Consider the following 17,500-nt stretch of genomic DNA (forward strand, 5'->3'; position numbering starts at 1 on the left):
ACCCCTAAGTTCCCACAGTATTATGTCCCATAACCCTATATTCCCCAGAGAAACAGCACGCCAACCCCGAGTTCCTGGGCCAAAATCAACATTTTAATTTGAACATTTTTAGGCCTTGAAACAACTTATAATAATGTATTTGTGTAATATTACTTTGAAAATGAAGCAATTCAGTGTTTTTACTAAACTTAGAGCACAATTCTTAACTAGAGAAATGACGAAAAATGCTCGCTAAAATCCTTCTACTCATTTAGAAGTACCATACGAGCATCAGCGTGGTCAATATATTTATAAATAATAAATAAATAAATGCACTTTAGAGCCAAAAGTCAAGTTTCTGGTGATAATCAGACCAGCAGGTAGTGTTTTCACGAATGCACAGAAATGGTCCCGTTATGACTCCAGACCCCTGCAGTGTCAGTCGCACACTGCCAAGGTTGCCGTTGTATCGGGGTAGTTTTACAAGCACGAGTACATGAACACAGTATCGGGCCGACACCTGAGTACTGGTATCGGCATCGGTGCATCCCTAACACACACACACACACACACACACACACAGTTAAATTGGAGCAGTGAACCATAAGATCTTTGATGACGTCATGTACAGGTCGGAGGTCTAGAACTCTCTTTCTTTCTCTCCCTTGATAATTGTTGTTTTAATGTAATAATGTATACATTACATTTATCTCTGTAATCTTCTTCCCTATTTGTGGATATTCTCGAGTGAAATAGTCGAGGCCTCCTACGGAACATATTAAGCTACACAGGAGCAGTGCTGAGAATAAACATGTCTTTTGGTGCTCATGATTAAATATGGCAGTTTTATTATGAACCCACTACATTAGAGAAGGAAATACTGGATGTGAAGTGTATTAGTGCTGGTGTGTGTGAATAGACTATCAGTTTAGATACTGACCCTGAACACTACTAACATGCAGTGCTTTCTTGGGGTGGTGCTGAAGTTGGAGTTGAACCGGTAAGAAAGATATTAGAGAGAGGCTTCTTTACACTCCTGAGGATGTTCAATTAGAACCTGCACCAAACTCCCCTGATTCAAGTCATCAGCTAATTAAGCGGCCTGCACGAGCTGAGGTGAGTGCTTTAGAGCAGATAAAACACCAAATGTGTTAGATAAGAGTTCAGAGCCTGTGTTCTAGACACATGATTTAGAGTGGAGACTTGGACCCTGAGCTTTGGAGTAATTCTGATTAAAGGTTTCAGTGAGGAAGTGACTGAAGTTAAGGAGAGGAACTGAGAATAAAGTTATAGTCTTGCTGAGTAAACAGAGAATAAGGCTATATTAGAGTTATGGGGAAAACAAGCGCTGATGAAATACATGTACATGTCAAAAACTGCTAGAAAAAAACTCAGAACATTTGCTTAGCCTAATACTTTTTTTTTTCCATCTGCACCTAATTATTATTTTAGCAGCTGCTTTTGCAGTAGAAAGACTTAAAGTCGAGGGTCCCTGTAAGTATCTATGGAGAGAGAGGAGCAGTGCACCATTGACATCATGTGCAGAGTTAGCATGAAGGTGTGACTGACAGTTTTTAGAAATTATTTCCTAATCTTATGCTAATATGAATACTACAATAATAAGAAGAATAATAAGAAGAATAAAGGGTGATAAAATAAATGGACTCTGTGTAAAACTTTGAACTGGAGGAGTCCAAGACGAACACAGGAAGTGGTAGACTGTAACCTCCCTATAGCACGTTCCCAACACTCTTCACTTATCTGTACTCCTAACTCCGTTTCCCACGCATTGTTAATTTTGGTACTCGCCTCACTACCTAACGCCAGAATAAAATCATAAATCCTAGAAATCATTCCTCTCTGATGTGGATTGTTTGAAAACAAGCTTTCCCAAGCCTGAAATAAGAAAAGAAACTTCAGTAATCTATTCATTTTAATAACATTGATCCTGCCAATTAGAGAAAGGGGGCGGTTACCCCAACTCTGAATGTTGGATTTAATCTTTAAGATAAGGGGAGTGAAATTAGCTGATACAAGATTAGATAAAGAACTTTTAGGGAATCAAACAGTTCAGTGAACTGACTCAGTGAATCAGTAAATCAGACGCGTCAAGAAGTTTCACACGTTACTAATCTTTCCATCCAAGGACGACTTCTTATTTTTCTGAAGAAAGGTTTAGAGCGTTGAAATATTTACCGTTATTGCTGATGGAAATGCAGACTATCGATAAAATTTCCCACGTCGACACAATCTTTTTTCATCAGACCCGTGGGTGTCACCGTTTAGGGGCGGTTACTTGGTGTCCTATCAGACAAGCACCTGCTCCATTCTCTCTAGCGCTGGGCAATTATATCAATATAATATCTGCATCGTGATAAATGATTACGCAATACACTTTTCTGAGAGATCGTTGGTACGGCGATGTATTTTTTTATGTTTTTGATCATTACAAATGAAACGGTACTGAATAGATGCTGTTTATTTGATGTAATAAAAAACACTTACTCTTCTCTGTCTACATTAAAGAAAACTGTTTTTTATTTTTATTTTACTGCTGTTTTTTGCAGACAGTTTGTTAGCTAAAACGTATATCGAGGTACGCATCGTGTATCATAGAAGTATCGCGATATGATATGTTTTTGTCATATCGCGCAGACCTTCTGATTTTTCATACAATTGCAATTATTTGTGGAATTAAAATAACAGCTGGCTGGCAAGTTTCATTTCATTGTCCCATAACACAAAGATTTGAGGGACACAAAAGGTAACCGATTTGCGATGCGCACAAAATCTCATTTGGAAATGGCTAAAGGGCTGAAATTGAATCATTTGAATGAATCACTAAATCAGTCAGTTCAGAGGATTGAATCAGTGAATCATTTCTTGGACAGTTGTGTTTCTTTATATAAAAACAGAACTCTAGAAAAATGTTAAACTTTATCTTTAGCTCAATGACTTGGTGAAATGTGAAAGTCAGTTTGAAACGTGCATATTGCACATTTGTCTCTTCTTTGGTCAATAAACGTGTCTTTTAAAAAATATATATTTTTTATCTTCTTCAATAACAGCGATGAAGAATCCATTAAGGTGTACCTCCGCGTGCGACCTTTGACCCAAGGCCGGCTGAGGACAGACGGAGACCAGGATTTATGTTTGACAGTGACCTCGGAACACACGCTGCGTCTGAACTCCAAACCCAAGCCGCGAAACTTCACCTACGATCACGTGGCGGACATGGACGCGACTCAGGTGAGAGGAGCGAAAGCGAAGAGTGAATCAAACAAAACACCTACAACAAATAGTCTAAAAGAGTCAACTCACTGAAGTGAATCATACCGGTAAGTTTGATTCACCAAAAGAGATTCAACGTTTATGGTCTTAAAGGTTTTATTAGTATTATTGTGGTTTATTTAAACCTTCAGCTTTATCATGTTTTTGTGTTTTAGGGCTTTTTTTAAGAGTAAACTGTTTTAACTGCTGTGTGTGTGTTTATCTGTCCTGCAGGAATACATATTCTCCTTAGTCGCTAAAAACATCGTGGAGTCGTGCACGCATGGTTACAATGGCACGATATTCGCATAGTGAGTCTCCAGACTGTACAGAACAACATGCAGTTTCTTTACTCACTATAATCAGTCAGCTTCAAAACTATATATATATATATATATATATCAAACTATATCTGGTGTTAGAGTGAATTATCTTTTTCCTCCTTATATTCCCGATGATGCAGTGGACAGACGGGTTCAGGGAAGACCTTTCCCATGCTGGGTGAGTTTTATACACACACACGCACACACACACTGAGGATCCGTCAGCATATAAGTGTACAGTGCTAATGAAACCCTGTGTGTGTGTGTTTTAGGGCTGAACGAGCTGACGGAATTCTCTGATCAGCTGCGTGGTGCTATTCCTTGTAGCATTGAGCGTTTGTAATCCCTCATGAGCAGAGTGGGGGCGGAGGTGAGCTGTTACATTCAACCTCACATCAAACACGCTACCTGCACCACCCTCCTGTCTGTAGACACGGCAGCAGACCCGCCCACTCGTCAATAAGCCCACCCACTCGTCCACAGACCGCCCGCTCGTCAATAAGCCCACCCACTCGTCCACAGACCCACCTGCTCTTCAATAAGCCCCCCCACTTGTCCACAGACCACCCGCTCGTCAATAAGCCCGCCCACTCGTCCACAGACCACCCGCTTGTCAATAAGCCTGCCCACTCGTCCACAGACCACTGTTGTGGATAAAAAATGTCATAAAATAAACATAAGGGAGGTCCAGATCCAGATCCAGGTCCAGTAACGGAGAGAGAAGGGACTGACGACGGGCACCGGCACCTAGACATACAGAAGCGGTTTTAGTCAGAGGTGGATAAATTGGTAAAATACTTTAAAGATCTTTATGGGTTATTAGTCGAAATAGTCGAAAGAAGTGTACGAGCTGAGGAGTGCTAAAACACACACACACACACACCCTCGTACAGTCAAGGGCGGGCAAGTAGACACAACACACACACACACTCTCTCTTTCTCTTACACACACATGAATAACTTTAATAATATCTTATAGTAATAGAGAAACTATAAAAAGACAGAATAGTAGGATATGCAGGACAGTAGAACTGTAATGATATTAAGAAGTTGGAAGTACAGTAAACCGCTTTTCAAGTAGTATAAATATATATAAAATAAGAAACATAGTGCAAATATGAAAATAAATTATAAACGAGAAATACAGGAAAATGTAAACTTACTCATGACTCAAATGGTGAGGGTTCTTGGCTTGCAAGGAAGGCCTCAATCTTAAGAGAACCATGAAGAGAGCCAGTTATAAGGGTGGCGGTCAAACTGCCCCCCCCCCTCTCGAGATAACGATAAGACCAAGGTCCCTCCCGGTTGTTTAGTCGTCTTGTCTACGTCATTTTATTTCCCTAGGTAATTGAGAATCCTGGTTTCTGACCACCTAAGGTAAATGAGAATCCTGGTTTCTGACGCTCTAGGTAACTGAAAAATTCTGGTTTCTGATCCTCTGAGTAACTAGAAACTCTGGGTTTTTATTTTCTGGGTTATTAGAAATGCCTGGGTTCTGATTTTATGTGTAAATTAAAACCCCTGGTTTCAATTCTATGTGTAAGTGAAATAGGCCTTTTCTGGAACATAAGAGTAAGGTAAATGAGCTCTTTTTTAACCCTATTGGTAGTGAGATCATAGTCTTCTGGAAACCTATGGGTTATTTAGTGTGTAAATACAGTATAAATACTGGAGCTTAAGCTCAGGGTATGGGGATCACCTCTGAGAATTCTCATCGGTGTGGATCTCGTGTGGTGGAATGGAACAATAAAGCTGGACCCTTGCTTCTTCTCACTCACGGCTGGTGTATTTTTTCTATCTCCAACTGGGCTCAGAGGTAGATGTGAGTATTGGCTTCTAAGTTGAATTTTAAATGTTTTTGGGTAATAGGCTAAATTTGAGCCAACATTTGGCACCCCAGATGGGACTGGGCTAAGATCTATATGTCTGGAATCTCTCCCGTGGGACTTCGCCCTCTAAGCAACAGACAGGCCGTATAGGAAAAGGCATTGCAGACGCCTGTTATTTCAAAGCTCTGTTTTAGTGGTCTGTTGCTATGACTGAGAAGCCCCGGGGTGGGAAGAAAGACTAAGTGGGTCTCCAAAAGAACCTTGAGTGAGTGAGAAGAGGTAAGAGAAGTGTAGATTGTAGAAGATTGTACTTATTGTAATTGTATAAGGTTCATAAGACTGTGTAAAGATATAGTATATGGGTTGTGTGAGTGAAAGTCCTGCAATACCGCTGGAGGAAGGGAAAAAAGGTAGAAAAAAGAGAAGAGAAATAGAGAAATTCTCCAGGGCGGGGATAGAAAGCAGGTGGAAAATGAGGCCTCAGACACCAGATACCGGCTACTAGACTAGACTAGCAGACTAGTGGCGGCTGCATTGGTGGGGACCCCTAATACCGCTGGAAAAAGATTAGATAAAAGATAGATTGATTAGATTCCAGGGCTGGATAGAGAGGGGAATAAATCCTGGGCCCAGGTCCGGGTCGTGCAATACAGCATGCCCGGTGTATGAATGGAATATGTACTAACAAATGTGTGTGCTTATAATGTATGTGCTTATAATATGAGTGCGGTGTGAGAGCGTGTAAGTTTTGGAAACAGGGAAAATGTATTTATTAGTGCTCTGAACATGAGCTCCATACCTGAAGTATTGGATAAGTTGGATAAGATTCAGAGAAAAGAATTCTTTTGGAGAAAGTTGGATTTAATTTGTATGACTATAAGCTCCATGCATACGGAGCTGGTATGGAGGTGCTTAATACTTTGAAAACTTCATGTAGTAATATAAATAAGTGTAATAATGTGGAATACAATGTGTGTATGTGAGCTTGCCTGCGTTGTTGATAAAAAGGGGGGGTGTATGTGTGTGTGTGTTCCTGTCCGTTCTTATCTGTGCGTCTGTGTGGAAGGACAAGGAAAAAAAAAAAAAAAAAGGGGGAAAAAGGTAAGACAATCCGGTGTGTGTGAGTTCTTCAGAGTGAGCTGGGTAATGCGGAGCATTGTGAGAGATCTTGCGGACTTTGAATGTTACGAATCCGGTACATACTTTCGGTGAGTCGCTAGACTGTGTGTGCTATAATTAATTTGATATCCATAACTGCTGTATAAGTGTGTTTAAAAAAAAAAAAAAAAAAAAAAAGGAAAAAAGAATATATATATATATATATGCATATTTTGGATTTGGAGCATGCACACCAATGGTACATATTTTAGACATCTGTACGACTGCCCATTGGGTAAATAAGAATTACTAGACCTGTAATATATAACAACATATCCCCAGATTGTGTGATCCAGGAACAGGAAAACTGAAGGTGGGAGAAAAGTGTATATTGTCGGGCCATTATTGAGAAATGAGTGAGTTAGTCCATTTGGACCCTTTATTTTTATGCTATAAATTACGAATGTGATGTCTAGATAAAAGCCCCAAAAATGAGAATAATAATATATTGTTTTTGCGGAAGCTGCCACAGGGCCTAGACGGGGGAGGTTCCCAACTCAGGACGGGGAAAGTAGGCGGCTGCGGCATCCACAGGGACACAATGGAGCCCGCGTGAAAGAGATACAAAACGATGCAGGAGTAAGTGAAATTCTGGTTAAAATGGGGGGCTCAAAAAGACGGTGCGGGGATATGGCGCAGTGTGGAAGGGTTGTGTATAGCCCCAGTCAGCCTCCTCCCACGCTTGATCAAAGACGCCCATGGCGTGGATCATGTCAATAAGACTGAAATGATCCGGAAAATCCGTCAGGAATGGTGGTCCCCTCAGCTGGCCTCACAAGTGGACCAAATGGTAAATGTATGTGCTGTGTGCATCAACCACAACGTGCGAAAGAACCTCACCACCCCCTTAGGACATATTCCCCCGCCGACGGGACCGTTTCGGCATCTAATGATGACTCATATAGACATGGGAGCGGAGTTACAGGTGGATGGGAAACGCTTCCTTCTGGTAATAGTGGACCGCTTCAGCCGGTGGGTGGAGGCGACTGCTACTTCTGGGGAAGATGTGGAGTCCGCCGCTAAATTTTTATGTTGTGAGGTCATACCTCGATTTGGTATCCCTGATTTTTTGAGTTCAGACAATGGCATACACTTCATAAATAACGTCCTTAAGAATGTTGCATCGCCCTTGAAGATTGATCATAAGCTAGGATGTGTATATCTTCCTGAGTCCCAAAGCGCGATGGATCCAGGGTACCGCACCCTAACTAATAAATTGGCAAAAATATGCGATGAATCACACCTAAACTGGGTCCAAGCCTTACCACTGGCATTGATGAAGATACGATCACAAACCAATCGTATGACGCACTTGACTCCTCATGAAATGCTCACTGGGCGCCCAATGCCTATGGCATTCACCAAAGGTCCATACACAGAGCCGTCTGAGGCTCAATTGGAGGGCGAAATGCAGGATTATATGCGAATCCTCACTCAAATTCACAGACAGTTATATTCACAGGTTAGAGAAGCAATCCATTGTGGGGACGGGGTACGGGAGGATGTACGTTTAGTGGCACCCGGGGATAAAATACACATTCGTATGTTTAAGAGGAAAAGCCCCCTCGGGGCACGTCGGGAAGGACCCTTCACTGTGGTCGCTGCAACAGCCTCGGCTGTGAGAGTTGAAGAGAGAGATCATTGGTACCACCTGAACCAGTGCGTCTGTGCCAGAGCAGGGACGGGGAGGACCAACAACCCCGGGCCCTGCCACTACAGGGCAGCCCATGGAGGCGGAGGTGTTAACCGACAGCGACTCGGATACCTCATTTATGGGTCCGGCCTACGGCACTCGAGCCCAGGCTAAACGACGGGCTGTTGAAAGGCTGGATAGACCGGCCCAGTCGGATGCTGGTAGCTCAACAGGCTCTTCGTTCCTCTCCTCTCCATACGATGATATTGACCCTGTTACCTCCCCCCGAGCTGAAGCGGGAGACGTAGCTGCCGTCCCGCTGGTAACCCCACCAGAGGCAGAATTGTTATCAACACTCGCCACTCTCTGGCAATCTGATAACCTTGATGACCCCATGCCTATGAGCACTATTGATTTGGGTATACCGCAGGCCCTTGAGGTACAGTTAAGCACACCTCCCCTCGTCCCCGTGCCCCCTGAGCTCCGGTCTCCGCAGGGATCTTTACACACTCCCCTACCATTGGGTCAAGAGAACACTGGTTCAGTAGAGTAGCTGGGGTGGGGGTGCCTTATACCACAGGGCTAAGAGTTCCTGTTCAGACCAGAGGGTGATGTTCGGAAGAACACACCGTCATTGTATAATTTACTGATCATGATCTAGACTGCGTACAGTCCTATATATAGATTGTGACAGGTCAATAGCTTGCGTGCCTTTAACGGTAAGTGGAAGTCGGTATGATTCCATGTTTGTAAACTGAATGAGAACGTTATCTAAACCACCGAGCGCGCGAGAGAGGGAGAGAGCGCGTGTGAGAGATTTCTGTTTTCACCCCTTTTTTTTCCAATCCTTTATCTTACGCTCTACATTAAAATCAAAGTGATTCAATATATATATATATACGTGGATATATTCCTGTAAAAATTAAAATCAATCAGCATGTCTTGATGTTATCAGTTCGAAGAGAACTTTAATAATAGTTTATGTGGTGTGCATTGTGTCACTTAGTTTCTTCCGCAGAGGCATCTTTTCCTGACTAATGATAAGATTGACATGTGAACCTGTTCGTTTTGAGTGATATTAATAAAAAACCCTGAAAAGTAAAACCGACCCGAGGTAACAGTCTCTGGCTGATCACAATGTGGTCCGTATCAGGCTAGGTTACATCCTCCCTGTTGAGATAATGTTGAGCCTAAACATTTGGTTTTAGAGAGCAGTCTACCTTCATGAACTGACTCGCTAACAAGAGCTGGAGTAACCATAACTAATGTGTATCGGTGATTCCTATACGGGTACGTGTCTATACAATATCTTAAGCAACGTAAATGCGAATTCTTCTGGTGTGTGGTATTCATGTTGCATAATGATGAATAATTTCTGCATGTTTTCTCTTTAAATGCTGGATATGTCCAATGATAAGTAATTAGTAAGATCAGATGGCAGTAGTAGTCTGCACATTTTAAATTCTTTATAATGTGTTGTACGCCTGTTACAGATGTGATATCTGAATCAGTAACATTAGAATAAGGTGATGATTTGATTACTTACTTTTGCCGACATGTTGTGCTGATATGAGTTTGGGAGGTAGTTTAATTACGGTCCCTTTACAATAGTGTAGTTTGAAGTGTTTTTTCCTGAACCGTAGATTGGTAAATAGAATAGAGTAGTTATGCAAATATATATATGTGTGGGTGTGTATATGTATATACATATGTGCTATACGGTGTGCTATGAATATGTCATACAAAGTATACGAGTTACAATATTTAATAATACAAAGCAGTGGTCACAAACTCGAGAACCTGTGAAGTGAATTGAATTGATAATATGTTATACAGCAGCTGAAAACTGATAAAAACTGAGAGCTGTGAACTGGATGCAGGTGTGTGTGATCTGGGAATTGCGGTCCATGGCAGCCAGCCATGTTTGTGGACCGCAGTGAAGGATGGGAAATGTGGTTTGTGATATGAGTAGATTTAACACTACCTTAATATAGTCAAATACAGTTTAAATGAAATGGATAAAATTATAGGGCGAATCTTATGCTTCTTACAATTGTGCATTCAGCCAAGGTAACAACTTGGTGGTAAATTGAAACAAAGCTCACAGATGATAAATTTTATTTTAGACTAAGTTAAATACATATTCACATTCCTCCAAAGTGAGCAACATTTAAATGTCATGTATGAAGGATCTGAGTGATATTTTGAGTACAGTATTTTGGTACAGTTATAAGTTAATAAGATACAAAATGCAGGTACATGCATGTATACCATTTAGACTAAAGACTAGTGCTGTACACATAAAGCCAAATTCACTAGGTTGTTTTGAATGAAAATTAGTGGGATAAAAGTGGCTAGAGGACTGTAAATGCATATCTAGATCTCAACCTCATTTACTCTATTTTAGTTCTATCTTATTGGGATTATCACTCGTTAGCACAGATGGAATATTAATATGTTCGGGTAGTGTGCACCACAAATTTTTAGACTAAAGGAATTTTGTTTTCCTTTCTCAATATCTTTCTGGTAAATGAAAAACAGGAAGGGATAAGAATGTATCTTTGTCAATCGGGTTTGTACTTTTAAAAGTAAACAGACTAGAACTATTTTACAGGGATAACTATACATGAGAGTGGAAAACCCCTTTAAGAGAGGTGTTATTCGATTGATTAGAGCAGTGGAGATTACTTTAGTAAATTTTTTTAAATGATTCGATAGACCAACATTATTTAATCTCTGCAGCAATATTTCCTGATTCACTGTGTTGAGAGCCTCTTCTAAATCAACAGACAGGGAAGTGCAGAGGGAACTGTGACATTGTTTTAAGACTTTCAAAACAACAGTTGTGTTGATATGTTTGTATGACCTTAGACTTCTTGCAGACTGATAACATGTGAACGGTTTACTGAAAAAGCTTTCTACAAGGGACATAGGCGAGGAGGCCGTGTTATTGGATTGTAATGATCTAATATAGTTGGATGTCCCTGATTTAATGTAATAAATAAATAAGAAAACTGATTTCCAAATTTCTGGTATAACCCCATTGTCTAATGAAAGATTAAAATGATAAATTGAAAGAGATGAAATAATAGTTTAGAAATACAGACTCCACACAATCATGGCCTTGTGATGTGTTTATATCGAACTTGAGTGATCTGTAAACATCACAAGTCTTAACACGTTAAAAACTGAACTCCTCATTTTGAATTGTTTTTAATAGCTTCCTGCTTTATTAAAATCAGGGTACTGTAAATCACGATAAATATTCACCGTTTTAAGGCCTAGATCTGATGCATAAATTGAACATTTAATGATGGGTTTTGCAGTTGTGTGTTCCCAGTTGTCTGTCTCCAGTTTCCAGTACTATTGTCCTGTAAACAATATCTTCGATCCTCAGAGGGAGGATGAAAGGACATGCCCACTTAGTCTAGCATTATTACAGCAAGCTGTGATAACAAAAGCGATAAGTTTTGCGATACAACCAACCCACCCAGTAACCATTATCTATAGTATGATGTATATAGAATATATATATATATATATATGTATATATATATATATATAAGATGTCCCAATTGTAACCTATAACTGTAATTCCATTCCACATGATATTATTATGGATCCGCGCTTTTTCCAAATGACTGCATGTGAGAGCTCAAGGCCATTATTCCTCTTAACAATTCCTAGATCGGTAGTACACCTGGAAGCGTCTCCTTCGGGGGCTGTGGGCTCCCCTGCGGTGTACTCCTCTGTGGTCATAGCCTCCCTTGCACGCTCCCAAGGCCGTCAGGACATGATTGGGGTCATCCTCCGCCCCATAAAAGCACAACAAATGTTCCTGGACGTTATCAAGTAGGGTCTGCAGTAGATCACTGATTGCTCACTACAGGACAACATCCTGAGATCCGGGTGTTCTTTGGACAAGCCTGACATTGAATGGATTTATGCTTTACACCTGAACTATGGCTGACAAACAATAACAAAGACTGTGTCTTACATGTGACTGAAGGGGTTGGGTGCTGCTGGGGGGGTCCCGGCTCAGGAGAATGGGGCGCTTACAGGGCTGAAATTTATGTATTGAAAACAATGGATTTGGTGGCACAAGGATTGCCAGGCTGCAGATGCTCTCTTAGTGCAGATCATTGAGAAAATTGCTCTCTCACACATCGATCTTACGTTTATCACACCAGGTCATTTTTATTTTGAAAGAACATGATATGGGGATATGGGGTTAATCGAGGTGCCACCCGAACTAAAATTCTTAAACCTGTTAGTGTGCCTAACTCACCAACTGTAGTGTTGTAGTGGTGTAATTAATTCTGTGGAGCCAGTCACTGAGAACACTCACGATTGCCCAGCCGAAATTCGTATTTCCTTGAGCTTAAAAGTTTCGGATCGGAAATTTCAGAAACATTATGAACACCCTGTTCTGCCCAATTGGCTAGAACAAAAGGATAGAATTGTTTAAAAAAATATATATATATATATAAACACTGACGTTTAGGCCCATGGATTGAGGGTCACCTGAAGTGTGCTCAAGATTTTTTTTTTTTTTTTTTCCCTTGACCAGGGATAGGTCTGGCATACCCTGATTTGTGTTGGATGCAATTTGTGCTGATACTAAACGTATTTCGGTAGATGCTCTACCTCTTGCACTAATGACCTATCACATGCAGACTAACAGCAATATGTATCTAACACCGCATGAAATGCTTACGGGTCGACCCATGTCTGTGTCTGTTCCTTATGATGGACGGCCTCTGGAGTAATTGCAGATGAATCGAAAAACATATATAAGACCACTAACTATTATGTATGGAGCTATCTATTCACAGGAACACAGCTAAGTGCAGTGTTATCAGTGTTATGTGTGAGGCGTCACCGCCTCAACGGGGGGAGGTGTTCGGAGGTGTTCGGAGGTGTTCACCCGGAGGTGGGAGTCCCGGAGCCGCGAGAGAAGGCTGACTACAGGGCAGCAGCGGACTAGAACATGCAACCCCTGGAGGATGCTCAATCCTCCAATGACGAGATGGTGGGGAACACGTGAAGGTCCGGTACGAAGCGTCAACGGGGGGTCTGCTCTGTGGCAGACAGGATGAGAAGATGTGAAGATCCATACCCTGGGTGTACGTGCTAGCCTAACCTCTCCCCAAAGGGTGGCTCTCTACAGTACGTAAAGTGCTTGAGCTGAAGACAACCAGCATACAGAGAGATACAGATACTGCATACAACAGACTGTCAAGTATTGTTATAAAATGTTATAAAATGTTTGTGATGTGACGCAATCAGGCACAGAAAAGTATAATGGTGCTGCCGAGCACATAGTGCTGGCAGGGTGGGAATTTTTCCCTCGTAGGAGGTTTTTTCGCCCACCCCTGACTGCAAAAGACTGGGGTTTGGTTTTTGAGGGGGAGCAAGAACCTGCAGGTGCTGACAAATACAAAACGTACGGCAGTAGTAGTAGTAATGAATGATTAGGGAAACTCAGTTAATCACACTTATAATCGATGTAGGGTATAATCAAAGTAGTTAGATTCAAAATGAGATATATATATAAAAGGAGAAGTAAGTTAAGGGTTAAGAGTTATGACGAGGTACATCTACACATGTCTCGGATCAGTGTTGCGTAGAAGTGGTTAATTTAAGGGACCCATTTGAGAACGGGGACGGGCGCAGGGATTATGGCTTCGTTAGAGTAATCCTCTGACAGCTAGCGGGGGACGGCCATGGGGTGCGGCAGAATCAGTTCCTCCACTCTTAATTAAAGTATTGTATGAGGCTTCATAGCCTCAGAGGAGGGAAATGTTGTGGATAAAAATGACATGAAATAAACACGAGGGAGATTGAGTATGAGTAAAAATGTAATTTTATTGGTAATTCACAGGACGGGTGGGTGCGTAGTCTGGAGGAGAGTAAGAGGGGGAGGAAAATGGGGTGCGTCCTGGGGACATGGGGAAATCAGGGTGGGTGAAGTGAGCGGACCACTGAGAGTCGGGCGGACTGGTGGGTGAGAAGAGGGACGGATGGTCGGGACCCGGATCGGAGAAGACAACATCATCATCCTCGGATTGGAAGCTGGAGGGGGGTTCTGGGTCTGACTGTGTAGAGGCGTCAACACGCACGTTCGTGGGGCAGATTCTGTACCGAAGAAGAGGGGGGAACCCCGGATCTCCATTCTTAGGGGGGGTGCTGCGAAGATAGTTAAGTAGCATCATGATATCAGCAGTGAGATGCACAAGCTGGTAATGAGTGTCCAGATCCAGGTCCAAACCCTGATCCAGGTCCAGTAACGGAGAGAGAGGGGACTGACGACGGGCACTGGCACCTGGACACATAGAAGCGGGATTAGGCGGATTGGAATTACGAGCAATTTAAGAGCAGTAATAGTAAAAAAGTCAAAAAGAAGTGTACGAGCTGAGGAGTGCTAAAAACACACACACACTCGTACCGTCAAGGGCGGGCAGGTAGACACAACATACATACACACACACTCTCTTCCTCATACACACACATGAATAACTTTAATAGAATCTTATAGTAATAGAGAAACTCTATAAAAAACAGAATTGTAGGATATGCAGGACAGTAGAACTGTAATGATATTAAGAAGTTGGAAGTACAGTAAACCGCTTTTCAAGTAGTATAAATATATATAAACTAAGAAATATAGTGCAAATATGAAAATAAATTATAAACGAGAAATACAGGAAAAAAACAGGAAAATATAACTTACTCATGATTCAGATGGTGAAGATTCTCAAGGATTTTTTTTCGGATACTGAAAAATTTATTGCTTCAGCAGTAAAGTTACAACGTACAGCAAGTTACGAGGAGCTAGACCAAAGGAAGAGATACCGTTTAAAAAATCATCTAGCTAGATTACAGCCTGTGCCTTACTTCAGCGCATTGAAGACCTGGTGTACGATAAACACCTATTCGTGCTGAATCTGAAGGAAATGGACCTATCAGCTACAACAACCTTCTACCAGTCTGTCCTGAGAGCCTGGTCTTCAGTACTGAACATCAGCAGGACCGGTGCAGACTTTTTTCCCAACATAGAAGAAGAGCCGTTGAGTGGGCGGAGTCAGAGCGGAAGTGAGTGAGTGGGCGGAGCGTGGCCGAGGCCGCTGCTCCAAGTTCGCTTGTTCATTTTTTCTATCTATTTTTTCTTAAGAAATATGATTTCCTTTAGGTCTTTGGTTTCTGAGAGAGTTTAAATTACTACTGTTTGTTGTGCGCGCGTGTGTGTGTGTTTGTGTGTGTGTGTTTGTGTGTGTGTTTGTGTGTGTTTCTCGCTGGCCTGGGCGGCTGTTTCCGTGTTGTTTTGGGAAGCATGGCTGTCCCAGGTACCGGGAAATATGATTCCCTCACGCGGCGGCATGCTATTAAAGTAGCCACTACCGCCAGCGTTGAGGAGGTGTGTCTGGCCGTGGGGGAGAGTGTTGGATACGACAACATTCTGTCTGCGGCCCGGATGAATAGTGCCGTCGTGCTGTTTCTGAAAACGGTGGAGTTGGCAAACGAAATGGTGGACAGTGGAGTTGTGCTTGATGATGTGTTCCACTTAGTGCTTCCTTTATCAACCCCGTGTAAAAAAGTCATCCTGTCGAATGTTCCTCCTTTTATTAAGGACGAGGTTCTGTCCCAAACTCTATCCCGCTATGGTAAACTGGTCTCTCAGATCAAGAAGATCGCAATTACAAGCAAATCCCCTCGTGTAAAACATATCGTGTCTTTTAGACGATTTGTGTACATGGTCCTGAAGGATAATAATGAGCTGGAGCTGACACTCAATGTAAAGGTGGAGGATTTTAATTATGTAATTTATGCCACTACTACTACAATGAAGTGTTTTGGGTGCGGTTTATCTGGTCATCTGGTGAGGGCCTGTCCAGAAAAACGGGTAAATCCCGAAAATAGTGATAATGCTAACGTAGCCGCTGGTAACGAAATTACTGTTGGAGAGGGTGTTGGGGTGGATGGGGCCCCCACACCGGGAGAGGGAACAGCAGTACCCTCTCAGGTGGAGGCACCTGAAGCTGGCCCCTCTCACCAGGGTATCAGTGTTCAACCAGGTGAAGAAGAGAAGGCTGAGAATGAGCCAGATTTAGGTGATAAAGGTACACAGGACAGTACGGTGTCACTAGATAGTGTGGATCCGTCCCTTGTTGATGAAGTTGCGGATGATAGCTCTCATATGGATACAGAAGAGAATGTGTTCAAGGTGCCCCAGAGAAAGAGACGGAGAAATCGTCCTCATGCACAGGCTAAGAGGAAAGATGGCGCAGAGGAGCTGAATTCTGGGGAGGTAGAGAGTGAGAGCGAAGCGTCCGACTGTAGTATTACATGTAGTGTAAATCTAAGTGGCTTTTCGAGCCATAAATATAGCGTGGACGACATCAAGGTGTTTCTGAGAAAGACTAAGCATGCTAGGAATGTGAGGATAGACGAGTTTTTCCCAGATGTGAAACAGTTCATTAGAAAAACACGTGGGTTTATGTCAGAAGGGGGTTTCACTGATCAGGAGGGATACCGTCTAAAAAAAATCCTTACAAAAGTCAATGTAATGTTGACAATAATGATAGTGATAGTCAATCCTAGACATCATGTATGTAAATCTATTATTTTTCCTCATATTTATGAGTGAGTTTCGAGTTGCTTCGTTGAATTTAAATGGAGCAAGGGAAAGAAATAAAAGATTTTTGTTGTTTGAAACGGTGAAGCAAAAGAAAATTGACGTAATCTTTGCTCAGGAAACCCACACAGACGCTAATAATGCTGCGGACTGGGCCAGGGAATTTAAAGGGTTATCCTTTTTAAGTCATAAGACATCTACCAGTGGGGGAGTAGCTATTTTATTTTCCAATAATTTTATCCCGTTCTTATCAAGTTGATGAAATCATAAAGGGTCGACTGTTAAAGGTTAGAGCTCAATATGAGAATAGGTGGGTCGTTTTTGTTTGTGTTTATGCCCCGACCACGGCCATTGACAGAATGGTATTTTTACGAAACCTAGATAATGTCCTAAAAAATTGTGACTCTGATGATTTTTTGATTCTAGGGGGGATTTTAACTGTACAGAGCTGGATATGGACAGGAATCATGTAGAGCCCCATATGCCATCACGTAGAAGGCTAGGCGAATTAATGAATTCTTGTGACCTTGTGGACATTTGGAGAAATTTCCACCACATGCAGAAACAGTATTCCTGGGTGCACTCCTATAATAATATGCTCTCTATGGCCAGATTGGATAAATTTTATGGTTTTAAACACCAGTTAAGTGCTTTTAGAAGTTGTGCAATTATA

The 17,500-nt window shown here is 41.9% G+C and overlaps 2 protein-coding genes across 15 annotated transcripts in view; one reads left to right on the plus strand and one right to left on the minus strand.

Moving 5' to 3' along the window:
• The window catches only part of LOC108261189 (NACHT, LRR and PYD domains-containing protein 3), a 264,701-nt gene that overhangs the window by 13,685 nt on the left and 233,516 nt on the right, over window positions 1-17,500 (plus strand). The window contains exons 11-16 of one of the 7 annotated variants that reach the window (XM_053684418.1): window positions 1-1,095; window positions 3,048-3,228; window positions 3,484-3,560; window positions 3,713-3,750; window positions 3,845-3,942; window positions 6,842-15,287. The exon at window positions 1-1,095 is cut by the window's left edge and continues 284 nt beyond it. The exons of 5 other annotated variants lie outside the window; for them this stretch is intronic. The gene's annotated coding sequence lies outside the window, so the exon portion shown is untranslated. Of the gene's footprint in view, window positions 1,096-3,047; window positions 3,229-3,483; window positions 3,561-3,712; window positions 3,751-3,844; window positions 3,943-6,841; window positions 15,288-17,500 lie in introns of those variants that run through there. One more of the 7 variants, XM_053684417.1, reaches the window with a different exon arrangement.
• Window positions 4,142-17,500, minus strand: part of LOC108262263 (myotubularin-related protein 2-like) — a 44,204-nt gene continuing 30,845 nt past the window's right edge. For all 8 annotated transcript variants that reach the window (XR_008397467.1, XR_008397466.1, XR_008397465.1 and 5 more), the window contains 2 exons: window positions 4,736-4,783; window positions 4,142-4,319 (listed from right to left, as the gene is read on the minus strand). The gene's annotated coding sequence lies outside the window, so the exon portion shown is untranslated. The remainder of the gene's footprint in view (window positions 4,320-4,735; window positions 4,784-17,500) is intronic.

Source organism: Ictalurus punctatus, chromosome 12, assembly GCF_001660625.3.
Source record: "Ictalurus punctatus breed USDA103 chromosome 12, Coco_2.0, whole genome shotgun sequence".
Taxonomy (NCBI): Eukaryota; Metazoa; Chordata; class Actinopteri; order Siluriformes; family Ictaluridae; genus Ictalurus; species Ictalurus punctatus.